At 47.8% G+C, this 12868-nt stretch overlaps 1 protein-coding gene and 1 long non-coding RNA gene across 2 annotated transcripts in view; one reads left to right on the forward strand and one right to left on the reverse strand.

Moving 5' to 3' along the window:
• Positions 1-6789, reverse strand: part of LOC138497198 (uncharacterized) — a 146677-nt gene extending 139888 nt beyond the window's left edge. Inside the window, exon 1 of the long non-coding RNA XR_011278537.1 lies at positions 6536-6789. This is a non-coding gene — a long non-coding RNA (uncharacterized lncRNA). The remainder of the gene's footprint in view (positions 1-6535) is intronic.
• TMEM170B (transmembrane protein 170B) overlaps positions 1-12868 on the forward strand; it is a 267443-nt gene that overhangs the window by 31136 nt on the left and 223439 nt on the right. The window lies entirely within an intron of this gene.

Raw genomic sequence — 12868 nt, forward strand, 5'->3', positions numbered from 1 at the left:
CTTGCTTGCAAAGCCTGGTGAGTTCCTTCTGTAGCACATCTCTTGTTCCAACCGGAATACTCCTCACTTTGTGTGCCACTGGTTTCGCCCCTTTTTTATGGATTATTTTGTGTTGGAAACCTCTTAGTAACCCAATTGACTCATTAAACACCCTAGGAAACCTTTTTGCTAGTGCATCACAGTTGTCTTCCAATATGCTCAAAATGGGAACCTCCTCCCCTGGATGAATCTTGATCTGCAAGGTGGCCTGCTCCCACTATCCTACCACAGATGACCCATTTTCTGCCACATATAATTTGCAAAAGGTTTCTCTACCATTGAAGCACAGTTTTACTCGTGTGTAACCAATGATGTTTATCGGTGTCTTGCCATAGCCTGTCGCTCTTACTCTGGTACACTGTAACTCTTCCAGTTTCCCATGTAAATCTGTGACAAAAGTGTCAACATCAAACATTGCAAAAACACATCATTGATTTGCATGTGTACCCAGGGTCCTCTATTTCCTTCAGTGGACGTAACGGTGTGCATCTGTACATCTTCTATGCTGTTGCTGGCAATGTACATCTTCTATGCTGTTGCTGGCAATGGACAGCAGTTGGTCAGGGCCCTTAACCTCCTCCAAGACCCTAACCGTATTCTGCAAAGACTTATTTGTGGTTTGTTGCCTAAACCTAATTTTTCCTCTGATGTTTTTGTACACCTTGGCAAAGTGTCCCACCTGGCCACATTTGTAGCACTCAACAACGAACGCTGGACATTACTTCCCAATGTTACCCGCCTGTTCCACACACATTTTTTACATCGATTTTTAAACTTGTAACTTGTTTCTCTCTCTTTCCCAGCATTCACCTTGGAGTTGTTCGTGGTTACTCTTTTTATCAGCGCTATTAAAGACTCCTCACTATCCTCTTTCTTTTCTTCTTGGATGCATTTAATTTCTCCGACATCATCCCTCTCCTGCCTTTCTTTCATGCACAGTTCCCCAAGTTCCATTGTTCAATCTCCAGTGCTTGCTCTAAAGAGGGGTCCTTCGCTTGGATCAGGGGACAAAAACAGACAGTATGAGAGATACTGCTACATTTAAAACCAACTGGCCTCTCGGTATTCATCTGCACTTCCCGTGAATCTGGTGTAGACATAAGGCTGCTCAACGCTGCCATGTAAGCGTCGATGGATTACATTTTTAATTGTCGTCTTGAAAAGAAACGGCACCTCTCCAATACAATGTTGACCTTTTTTCCAAAGTGTTTAGCCATCTTGCCTAAAGCATTCTCATACTGTCTGTTTTTGTCCCCTGATCCACCCTCAAACTCATTGAGATCAGGTAGTGCGCAGAAAATTCTCAATGCTTCCTATCCAACACAGTTCAACAATGTAGCATCTTTTAAATAGTCATTACATTTAGCTCCCCCAAACGCCCCCAGATACACTTAAAAACCATCAACCCATTGTTCCCATGGACAGATTGGGTTCCCTGGATGTGGAAGGAACTGGGCCGGCGCTGTTACATGCTGCATCTCCTCAAAGTTGGTGTTGCCTTATTGACCACGGTGCTCTTATGTTAATGCAGTGTCTACTTTGTGTTAAAATTGTACAACTTTTTTTGAATTATGTATAATGTTCCTTGTATTTCGTTTATAGTGTTCCTTGTAGTGTACTTTCACCTTTCTTTTTTAGGAGACGTGACAGTAACAGCTGCTCTCACGTGGCTTATGCGAGACTCGCTGACAATTGTCCTGCTTATGTCCAATTACATCTCGTTCCGCTCCTCGTTAGTTTACAAGGCTCTGTACTGATGTTCTGATTACTTACTGGTAATCTTCATTACCCCTAGTCCTACTCTTCCTCGTCACAGTACTTACCTCATGAGGCACCCGCCTCCGACACAGGACCTTCTTCTATTTCTTCTTATTTCTATAACTCCTCCCCCACACCCACGTCACTTAGTTTCATATTACCAAGCCGTAGCATGGGACCTTCCCCGCCGGGAGGGTTGAGGAGGGTCGTCAGTACTGTGACGAGGAAGAGCAGGACTAGGAGTAATGAAGATTACCGTAAGTAATCAGAACATTACCTCCACGTCCACTCTTCCTCGTCCCAGTAATTACCTCATGCGGTATACCAAAGCAACAAACGGGGGAAAAAGGTCCCAATGAGACACAGAGTCAAAACAGTGCAGAAACACACACCTTTAATAACTCAATTTTACATCCCCACAGACAAAACTCCAACCCCGAAGGAACCAACCCCAGAGTGGGAGACATTCAACCTATAGTGGTTGATGAAGGTGCTCTGATCAGCCCAAGTGGCAGCTCTACATATCTCCTGTAGAGAAACCCCCCCCTAGCATCGGCCCATGAGGCCGCCAAACCTCTTGTGGACCGCCCCTGAACGTGCGCAGGCAGGCCCGAAGCCACATAGGCCATGGAGACCACAAGACGGATCCATCGGCTAATGGACACTACAGATGCCTTACGCCCAGCCCCAGCCGGGCCAAAAGTAATCAGAAGACTGTCAGAGCGGCGGAAAGGGGCAGTTCTAGCCAAGTACTCCAACACCGCCCGCCGCACATCAATGTTATGCCAAGCCACTTCCTCTGGCGTTTGCGGATTTTGAAAAAAGGCAGGGAGAACCAGATCCTGAGAGGTGTGAAAACGAGAAACAACTTTAGGGAGAAACTTCGGATCACACCTCAGCACCACCGAGTCCGGCAGAACCCTCAGGAAAGGGGGGTGACATAACAGAGCCCCAATCTCCCCAAGCCTACGGGCAGAAGTTATGGCAATCAGAAAAGCAGTCTTCAGCGTCAGATGTTTCATATCAATTATGGAAATGGGCTCAAAGGGAGGCCCTTGAAGAAACTTTAAGACAAGAGGGAGATCCCAAGGAGGAAACCCTTGAGCAACTTCCCCACCAACGCCTCCCCATCCAAGTGCCCATCAGAGTCCCCCAAAAGGAATTTTATGGAGGCCCACTGAGAGCGAAGCGTGGAAACCGCCAGGCCCTTGTCAAACCCATCCCGGAGGAATTGAAGGATAGCGGGGAGGCCAGAACGCAGGGGGGGAATCCCAGACCGCCCACACCAGTCCCGGAAATGGCTCCAATGTCTGCCGTAAGCCTTCAGAGTGGAGGGTCTAAGAGCATTCATTATGGAATCCACCACAGGACCAGAAAACCCCTGAGATATCAGCCTAGCCCGTGCAATATCCACACTGCCCATTGTATCTGGCAGACCCCCAACCGTAGCTCCCCCAGAAGGGGACAAGGCCACTTCGGAACCAGCCAAGGCTCCTGGCACCGAAGCTCCAACAGAGAGGGGAACCAACTCCGGCGGGGCCAGTACGGAGCGAACAACAATACAGTCACCCTGGATATTCTGATGCGCTGAACCACCCGAGGCAGAAGAGGAATAGGTGGAAAAGCATAAAGGAGACCCTGAGGCCACTGCACAGAGAGGGCGTCCACCCCCCACGCACCCTCTGTCTGAAAACGAGAGCAGAAGAGGGGAACTTTTGCTGAGGCTGGAGACGCAAACAGGTCCAGAATAGGGGTCCCGAACCTGACACAGATCTCTGCAGAAAACCTGGGTCGAGAGGACCAGTTCCACCGAGGAGGGAAACCGGCGGCTGAGTAGATCCGCCCGAACATTGTCCACCCCCCTGATATGTGAAGCCACCAGGGACACCAGATGTGATTCCCCCCAAGCACCTATCTGAGCTGCCAGGGCATTCAAGGAGCGGCCGGAACCCCCTTGGCGGTTGACGTAAGCCAAAGCTGTCGTATTGTCCGTCCGGACCAAAACTGCCCGGCCCATCGGCAACCTCCTGAAGTACACCAGAGCCCGGAGAATGGCACACAACTCTCGCCAATTGGATGTCCGATGGCTCTCTTCCGGATCCCACAACCCCTGAGCAGAGAGGACTCCCAACGTAGCTCCCCAGCCCCTTCCACTGGCGTCGGTAGTAAGTGTGGTCACAGGAGGAATGATCAGGGACACCCCAGCCCGTAGTTTCGGAACCCTCAACCACCACTGCAGGGAGACCCGCAGCGCCAGAGACACCGGAATCAAAGCCTTGAAAGCTTGAGATGAAGGGAGCCAGTGGGAGAGAAGGTAGGACACCAGGGGGCGTAGATGAAGACGGGCCCAGGGAACTAGAAACACGCAAGAAGCCATGTGCCCCTGGAATTTCAGCAATAGGCGGGCCGGGACATACTGCCTCCCGAGAACCCTGCCCAGAACAGTCAGCAAGCGACAGACCCTCTCCAGGGACAGGAACACCTTCCCCATCTTGGTGCAAACCTGTGCACCAATGAAAACTAGATCCTGAGAAGCCTCCAGTTGGGACTTCTGCCAGTTCACCAGGAAACCCCAGTCCTGCAATGCCTGGCAGACCAATCGGAGATGAGAAATGACAGTCTGCCGGCAGGACGCTTTGATCAACCAATCGTCCAGGTAGGGAAATATCTGAATGCCCCGCAGATGTAAGTGCACCACCAGGGGAGCCACCAGCTTGGTGAAAACTCTGGGGGCAGATCGCAGTCCGAACGGGAGCACCCTGAACTGAAAATGTCGGGATCCCACTGCAAAGCGGAAGAACTGCATGTGCCAGGGACGGAGAGCCACATGGTAATAAGCGTCCTGGAGATCCAGAGATGTCATCCAATCCCCCTTTAACAACATCGGAAGAATGTTCTGTAAAGTCTCCATCTTGAAGTGTTCCTTTTGGACGAAGCAGTTCAGGGCTTTGAGGTCCAGAATTAGACGGTACTTCCCCGAAGGTTTGGGTTCCAGGAACACCTGTGAGTAGAACCCCTGACCCTGCACAGGGAGAGGAACGGGCATGATGGCCGCCTTCAACACTAATTTGGAGAGCTCGGCGTCCATGGCCAACCTCTTGAGCCGAGACCTGGGAACCACAGTCCGAACCATGCAATGCTGGACAGGAGGAGACAGGAAATGCACTTGATACCCCCATTGTACTGTGTCCAGAACCCATGAGTCGGAACACCACCTTTCCCATACTGGAAAAAAAACTGCCGGAGCCGCCCGCCCACCGGCAATTCCAAACCGTCAGGACTTAGGTGCCGGCCCAGGACGTGAAGAGCGTGGAGGACCCCGACCCCCCCCTAGCTCTCCGAAAAGAATGTGATGAGGAGCCAGGAAAAGGCCTGCTGGTCACTGGACCAGCCCCAGAGGAAGATTTCTTGGCCGTTGAAGGAGGCTTGCATCGAAGTTTGTCAGCATGTTTGTCCGCCCTAAAAACTTTGTGCACCTTATCCTCAAGGCAATCACCAAAAAGCCTGGACCCAGTGAAAGGAAGTTTCAGGGCAGCTGCCTTCTGAGACCCATCAGTTTTCCAGTCCCTTAGCTGCAAATGCCTCCGGGCAGATATACCAGCCCCCATGGCCATGGCAGAACCACGCACCCCATCAAAAGCCAGATCGGCCAAAAACTCAACCTGTCTGTAAGCAAAGGGGCACAATCAGAGCCTTCATTGACAGCCTTTTTCAACTCCCTGAAACCATTCAACACTGTTTCAGCTGTGTAGGAACCATAGATATTTGCTCGAAGGGCCAGATGCGCCCCTGCATGAACCTTCTTAAGGCCGGAATTAACTCGGCGGTCCACTGGATCCCGGACGGCCGCCTCCTCGGCCGACATAGAGGAGCGACCCACCAGGCTGGCGAGGATATCGTCGACCTCAACTGGATCAGACAGCAAAGTCTCGCCCTTCAAAGGGTAAAGTTTGGACATGAAGCGGGGCATTGCAATCTTCTCCGGGTCATGCCATTCCCGGAGGATTTTTTCCCAGATATCGGAAACCAATGGCAACCCCTTCCTAGGTGTATGCCTATACTGGCGAATAGAAGGGTCGGCCCCCTCCACCGGCACCAGGGGCTCTGAAAATCCCATACAATCCCCAACATGAGCCAGCACCTCCTCCACTCCCTCTGTGTCCAGATACTTCCCTTCAGCATCAGCCGAAGAGGAACAAGAAGAGGCCGATGACTCAGCGCCAGAAGAAGAGGAGGATGAGGAAGACAGACGCCTGCGCTTGTGTCCATGGGCACGTGTGCGACTCCCTCTACGATGCTTAAGCAGCTTCTTCAACTCCTTTCTGGTCAGGGAAAAACGCTTAGCCTTCTTCTTTCTCTCTGTGTAAATCAGGAGAAGAGGAAGACGAAGAAAGGACCAGATGCCTGCTCTTTGCAGAATGTTTTCCCATGTTGAGTAAGCTCAAAAACAGTGACCAAGAAAGCCTGCTTCACCAAAGACCCCCGTACAACGAATCAAGGCTCCACATACAAACAATTGCTAACGTGCCTCTCCCACATTCAAATAGAGGCCAGAAAGAACAACAACCAATAGGAGCAACATCAATTAATTCATATGGCAACATGCCTGCAGCACCAGAGGAGGAGCCCACCCTCCTCCGGAGCACGTGGCTCAAACAAGAAAAAGGAGCCGCCAATCCGTGCACAGCCGCCCATGCATGGCCATGCAACAGGAAAAACATGACCCCCTTCTCCTTACCTTAACCCGGGTCCGTTCTCCCAGAACCCTGGCAACGATGCCCTGCGCTGGCCAAAGCCCAGCAGAAACCAGGCAAGGCAGCCTGACTCAAGCGGGTCCCAAGCCCCTTCAGGGAACCCAGGAGTCTTGCCACACCTGAAGGAGCCGAAGGCCCCGCCACAAAGCCCCACCAGGGGGCCAGCATTCGGAGCTCCCCAGCGCCCCGCGCAGGGAAGAAAAAACAAGCCCAACCTGCCGGAGGCAGGAAAAATTTAACTAAGTGACGTGGGTGTGGGGGAGGAGTTATAGAAATAAGAAGAAATAGAAGAAGGTCCTGTGTCGGAGGCGGGTGCCTCATGAGGTAAGTACTGGGACGAGGAAGAGTGGCCGTGGGAGGTAATGGTTGTCATGGCAACCTTTTACACAGCCCCCAAAATGGACGCCATGTTACATGCACGTTCTAAGCTCCTTTTTTCTAACAGTATTGCTTCGGCCATTTGTTGATGCACACTTGAATGATGTGCACGGTGAGTCGAGCCTTTCTCTTTATATTTCTATCACCCAAACAGTACCTTCGACGTATAGTTTGCTGTCTTTTCAATTCGCGTTGTGTCTGGTGTGCGTTCCCCTTGCAATTGCTGCGTCAGCACGTCAGTCTCCGCTGCATACAGCTTCAACACTCGCACGCTAATCACTGCACCTCTGGACTTTCCCGGGAGCTCTTCAGCATGCCTAGTCGCCAATTGTACTAAATTATAACTGGCAATATCATCGGGGTTCAATGTCTACCTTTATTTTAAGAGCCCCCGGAGGACGGCAGCCATCTGCAGATCATCTGCTCACTCATTCAGTGGTTCTGGAATATCGGAGCACTCCAGAACCCTGCCTGTACAAACGTATGCATTACAAGTGACACACCTACAACACCGCTCTCTCGTACCAACGCTGGGACAGCACCCACAGAAATCAGAACATCCATAAATAGCCCTTAAAAACAGACGAAATCCTCCTTCCGGATGTAACGAAAATCTCCATGTTGCTCCGGCCCAGCGCCAAGGCATTCCATTGCCATCTAAAACAACAAAAACACACCATAAACTGGCAATATTGTTATAAACCGTAAATAGTACTTTGTGTCCCACAATTCGTACGAACTCTGTTCATTCCTGCCTCAAATTCTGTGAGACTACTACCTCAAGGCAAACCTCCAATAGAGTAATTCCCCAAACGTCATCACGTAACAAACGTTGTGAGGTCCTCCTTTTCTCCTGTTCCCGCAGGCACAGTTTGTTTGATCTAACACTGGATTTCATACGAGCCATCAGCCTACAGCCCAGCCTGGAATTTGACGTCATCATTCTAGCTCAGACCATGAAGCAGTCAGCCACCAAAAATAACTGCCCAAACTTGTACCGGTCATCAGGCTTTCAAATCTCTCCCTCAGGACGTTTCCTGTTCTGCATGCTCTAACTGCACTTCATCACCACAGACACCTTGACCAGCAACTGTTCCTCCAACTCCTCCAACACTGCAGCACCACTCCTGTTGCCTCTTGCAGAGACTCGCTTCAGGCTTCCAGCTGTGCCTCCTGACATGTCCAGGACTGGACACCTTCTGATCTCCTGCTGTCTCCAGCACACCTGCCACCTCCTGCAGGAGCCCCACTACAGCCCTCTGTGGCACCACTCTCCATCACAGCACAGACTCCATGCCCATGCCAACCGGACACCCTCCTCTGCCTGGCACTTCTTCCACCATGGGCTCACTCCTAAAGCATCACTCGTCACCAAAATGAAGTATTCAACATGGGGACTGAACATAGGAACCAGGCAGGAGACAGCAAGTATAAAAGAAAGTAAATACTTTATGCTTCAGTTCCAGTATTAGGCCAAGATAGGAACACAGGGCGTGCACATCTTCATAGCTTTGAGTCCTATGCTGAAGTCTCCAGCAACGGTCACTCTCGAAACTCCCAGCCACACACACTATACATTCCAAGAGGCATCTCAACAGCATCACCCAGTCTCCTACCTAAATCCACAGGGCTGGCATGTATGCCGGTGGGGCAGTGATCCACTGAGAGCCTGTGTAACCTAGTTTGCATGCTCCTTCTCACTGTCGCAGGCAGGAGCAGGTACCAAAACAATGGTACAATTACCCACAGTTTCAAATGTGGCAAGGAGACCTACTGAAACTATCCAACCTGAGAAACTCACACTCGTGACCTCCCATTTACCTGCTTTCAGTTACTTTAAAACTTCATGCCAGTGGAAGTGAATGTTGGGTTTCGTGTAGTTCTGCAAGTCGTTCTTTAAAATGCGGGAGGAGTGCAGTTCACACCAGAAAAAGGAGGTGCAAAATTCTCCTGTGTACTGTTGGTGACATGGGCCCAGATTACAGAACGTTTGCACCTAGTTCTGAAAAAACTGGGGTATACTAGGAAACTTGCACAGTGACAAAGTGACAAGTGCAGTTTGGCATGTTGTTATTTTTTTCATTATAAAGTGTTTTTATTGGAATTTATAAGATCCCAGTTATTCAACAGTTCGCGTGTTGCCATTCTTATCATACACCTCATATGCTTGGTTACAAACAACAAAACAAAAACAACCAATGTTTAACTGTCTTCATTCGTAGGTCAGTGAACTGTTTCCATTGTCACAGTTGCTGACAGTCATTTGGGGGGTACGGTGTGCAATAAATAACAGCTTCTCTTGGGGAGTAACTGGTTGGGTGGCCGGCCCCACCTCTGTTTCATTCTCCACAATGTCTTGATGGATGTGCTAGGTGAGTCATGTGTATTCACAGGGGTTTGTCAGCAGAGGGATAAAACATGCCCCAAATTAATGTTTTACAGGCTTCATATGTTAGGCTCACATTCTCTTCTGATCTAGACACCCCTGCACCCCATATCCTGGTCTCTGCCTCTGCCCAACGCTCTAGTTCTTTGTACCACATTACGTATTGTGGGCCCCCTGCCGATTTCCATGCCATTGCAATAGATCATTTGGCCAGTATGCACACCATGTCCATAAATTTAACCACATGCTTGAATTTACTTATTCTAGGGTATGCGGCTAACAGGCATTCTTTCTGGGACCAGTCATACTGTACCATCCCGGCTTGCCTACAAGCCTGCTCTATCCGGGCCCAGAACCGTTGCACCCCTACACATACCCAGAACAACCCCGCCTCGCCCATGGCACACCAAGGGCAGAGAGGCTGTGCCTGCCTGTTGAATCCAGCCACTGTGTGCACTATAAAACATTTAGTTGGATTCGTCGGAATCTAGCGTTCCTGGACACTTTCCGGGGGGTACATTAACACTCTCTCCCACTCTTTCTCTGTTATATCTATTCCCAGATCTATTTCCCATCTCGCTTTCAGTTTGGCATGTTATAAGCACCTTGTGTAAAAAAGAAAAAAAAAAAAGAAACAAATACCTTTTCAATGCATTTTTGCAACAGGGCCAAGTTTGCTCTAGTGCTACTATGGATTGATATGGGCACTAGGGCAATGTTTACCCTGGTGCTTATATCATGCCAAACTGCACTTGTCACAGTGCAAAGATTTTCTAATATGTCCCAGTGTTTTTAAAAATAGGGCAAACATTTCCTTAGTGCTGATAGCGTGCAACTTCGCACTTGCACCGCAAAGTTTCTGTAATCTTGCCCCTGGTGTACGATTTCATCAAAGGTGAATGTCAACCCCCGTGAACTATGCCTTCCTGGCATTTACTAAACTAAAAACATAAGGGAAGCATGTGTCTTTTTACCTTTGCGCTTAGGACTAACAGAAGTGTCACTTTTGCCTTCACATGATGTTTCCCTAATTGACATAAGGAGATTTCTCTGTTAATAAGGGAAAGCATACGTGAATAAGCGCTGGAAAATATTTTATAAAGAATGTGTGCCACAATTTGTGCTCCACTTCCCATCGCTTTGGTTTAAATGGTGCCGAAATCAGGGCACATGAATTGGCACTCTTTAAATAGCGCTCAGATCTTCAATATTAACATGAACTATGAGAGGTCAGCTGTTGTACATTTCCCAGTGTATGCTTTTAATTATTTTATGATGAACGATATGATGTATGTTACATTTGTTTTGTTTTTGAATCGTTGATAATGTATAGACTTTTTTATGGTTTTATTCTTTGATGGTTCAGGGGAGAAATTGCACTTACTCTGGCCAATTCAGGGAAAAGCAATTATGCCCCTCCACTTTACAAATTCATTAGCCGCCACTGGTTTCACCTTATTTAGTAGCTATTTTGCAGACCAGTGAAATTGACTGTCTGATTATAAGTCTATAATTCATTTATTCCAAACATGAGCATGGGTTTCGTTTTCATTGTTCTCCCAGTTTGGGTGCAATCACTTCATTTTAATCAATATTAGGACTTTTGGAGAATAGGTTTAAATGCCATAGCTGTCATGTTGCCCTTTTTCATACGTGGCAGGTTTTGTCTCTAGCACCTTGAAGCGTCTTTTGTGCTAGATGGAATTACAAATATTGATCTCGGACCAAAAAATCGGACAGACTGAAGGAATATGGCAAAGTACTATAAAGTAGGGAGACCTGACAAACAACGTACTGATGCATGCACACTCAAAACTAACCTTGATTATGCAAAGGTCTTAAACCCCAATGTGCGTCATCTGACGTCATTCTACGTGTTAAAATACAAAACCTATTGAGGAAAGGGATTGGTTAAGGGAACATATCTACTTGTAGAACATATAAGGATTAGTGCATCATTGGCTACCACTTATCTGTAGGGCATGCCTTGAACGACATTGTACGCTAGGTTGTCCCTCATACCCACTGATTGGTTTGCATTCTATCTCAACCTTGGACTTTCGACTCTTTAGCAGCATGTACGTCAGACTACCCTCCTTTTTCCCAATTAGTCCATCATCTCATCGGTTGGCCATAAGTGTATAAGTTTTCCGTTTGTAGTTGACCCTGTTGACTGCTCACTGTCCTGGAACATCCAAGGGATTGTGAGTGCACCCCTGTCTTCACTGAGGCTCTAATGAATAGCACTTATTTTCGACTTTTGAGTCACGTGTGAAGAGACCATGAATATGTCCATTTTAGCTTTGCATTTCCTGCTATTGGATTTAATTGTGCTAGGTGTTATTGTTCCTCCTGGCCTCTAGAGACGTGCTCACTCTATCTCATATGAACTTTGTGCACTTTTAATTAACCAACAGTTGGCTCCTGCAGATGTTTTCTTCTTCTTCAATCTATGAGGAATGTCCCACATTCAGAGCTTATCCATGGAACTCCCTTTTGTGTCTGTACTAATTAATTAAAAATAGCATCCTTAATTCTGGGGCAACCTGACTCATCGACGGCTTTGCACACAGAGCTGTTCTCCCACGTCTCTTGATTCTACAGTCTTGGTCTGTCCCCGAGGTAGCTTTGTTGAATTCGATATGAGCAAGCGTCCATTTTCCTTCCTATTATGGCTGTTTTAGCCACATTATGTATTCCTCTATAGCAAGCCTCTATATGTTTCATTTCTGACCTTTTGTTACTGTGTATTTACAGTTATTGGCCAGTAAGTTACTTCATCTTTTTTGTATTACCCATTACTTTAGCTTTAAGTACATGTTTCTCTTGGTGCTTCATTTACATTGTTACTCTTTCTGCAAATCTGTTTTTTAGTGGTGCTAATGGTTTTAATGCCGAATAAAGCTTTGTTAAAGAAAAGAAAGTTACTCCCAAGTATTTTAATATTCCTTCAGCATAGGTTCATATATCTTCTTTATGACATCACTCTGCCCTTGTCAGATTTCACTTAACATTCAATAGGTGCATGCTGACATCCTTCCATATACAATACTTCCACACTTTCAGTGAAAGGGTACATTTAATATGGCTGTCTGAGTGCATAATGTCTCTCGTTCACACGATGCAGTATGGGAACAATACAGGGGGTCCCGTTTACTGCTCTTCTCTGACTACTCCAGTATGATGGCGGTGAGGGGGTGGGAACTAGTGAGAAAGCATCTACCTGCTCCTCTACATTCCCCCCTCTGGTCGAATTTCTGACCAAATTCCCTTCTTCCATGGTCGTCTTCTCCTCTTCATCATTTATCTCCATCTTCTTTTCATCCTGCTTTTTCTTCAGAATCCAAATCTTTCACCCCCTCCTCAGGTGACCTGCATTCTTTATACACTCATTTACACTCCAGGTCATGTGACACAATCTCCAGATGGTGGACAGAATATCCAATGTCCTACACATTTTTTATGATCCTTGGGATAGTAAAACGTGGTTTCTGAAGGTGCAAGGGAACTTTTCTTTATATTCTCACAGGTACTTCTCACATTCTGCATCTGT

This window comes from Ambystoma mexicanum, chromosome 5q, assembly GCF_040938575.1.
Source record: "Ambystoma mexicanum isolate Mex_15411 chromosome 5q, UKY_AmexF1_1, whole genome shotgun sequence".
Lineage (NCBI taxonomy): Eukaryota > Metazoa > Chordata > Amphibia > Caudata > Ambystomatidae > Ambystoma > Ambystoma mexicanum.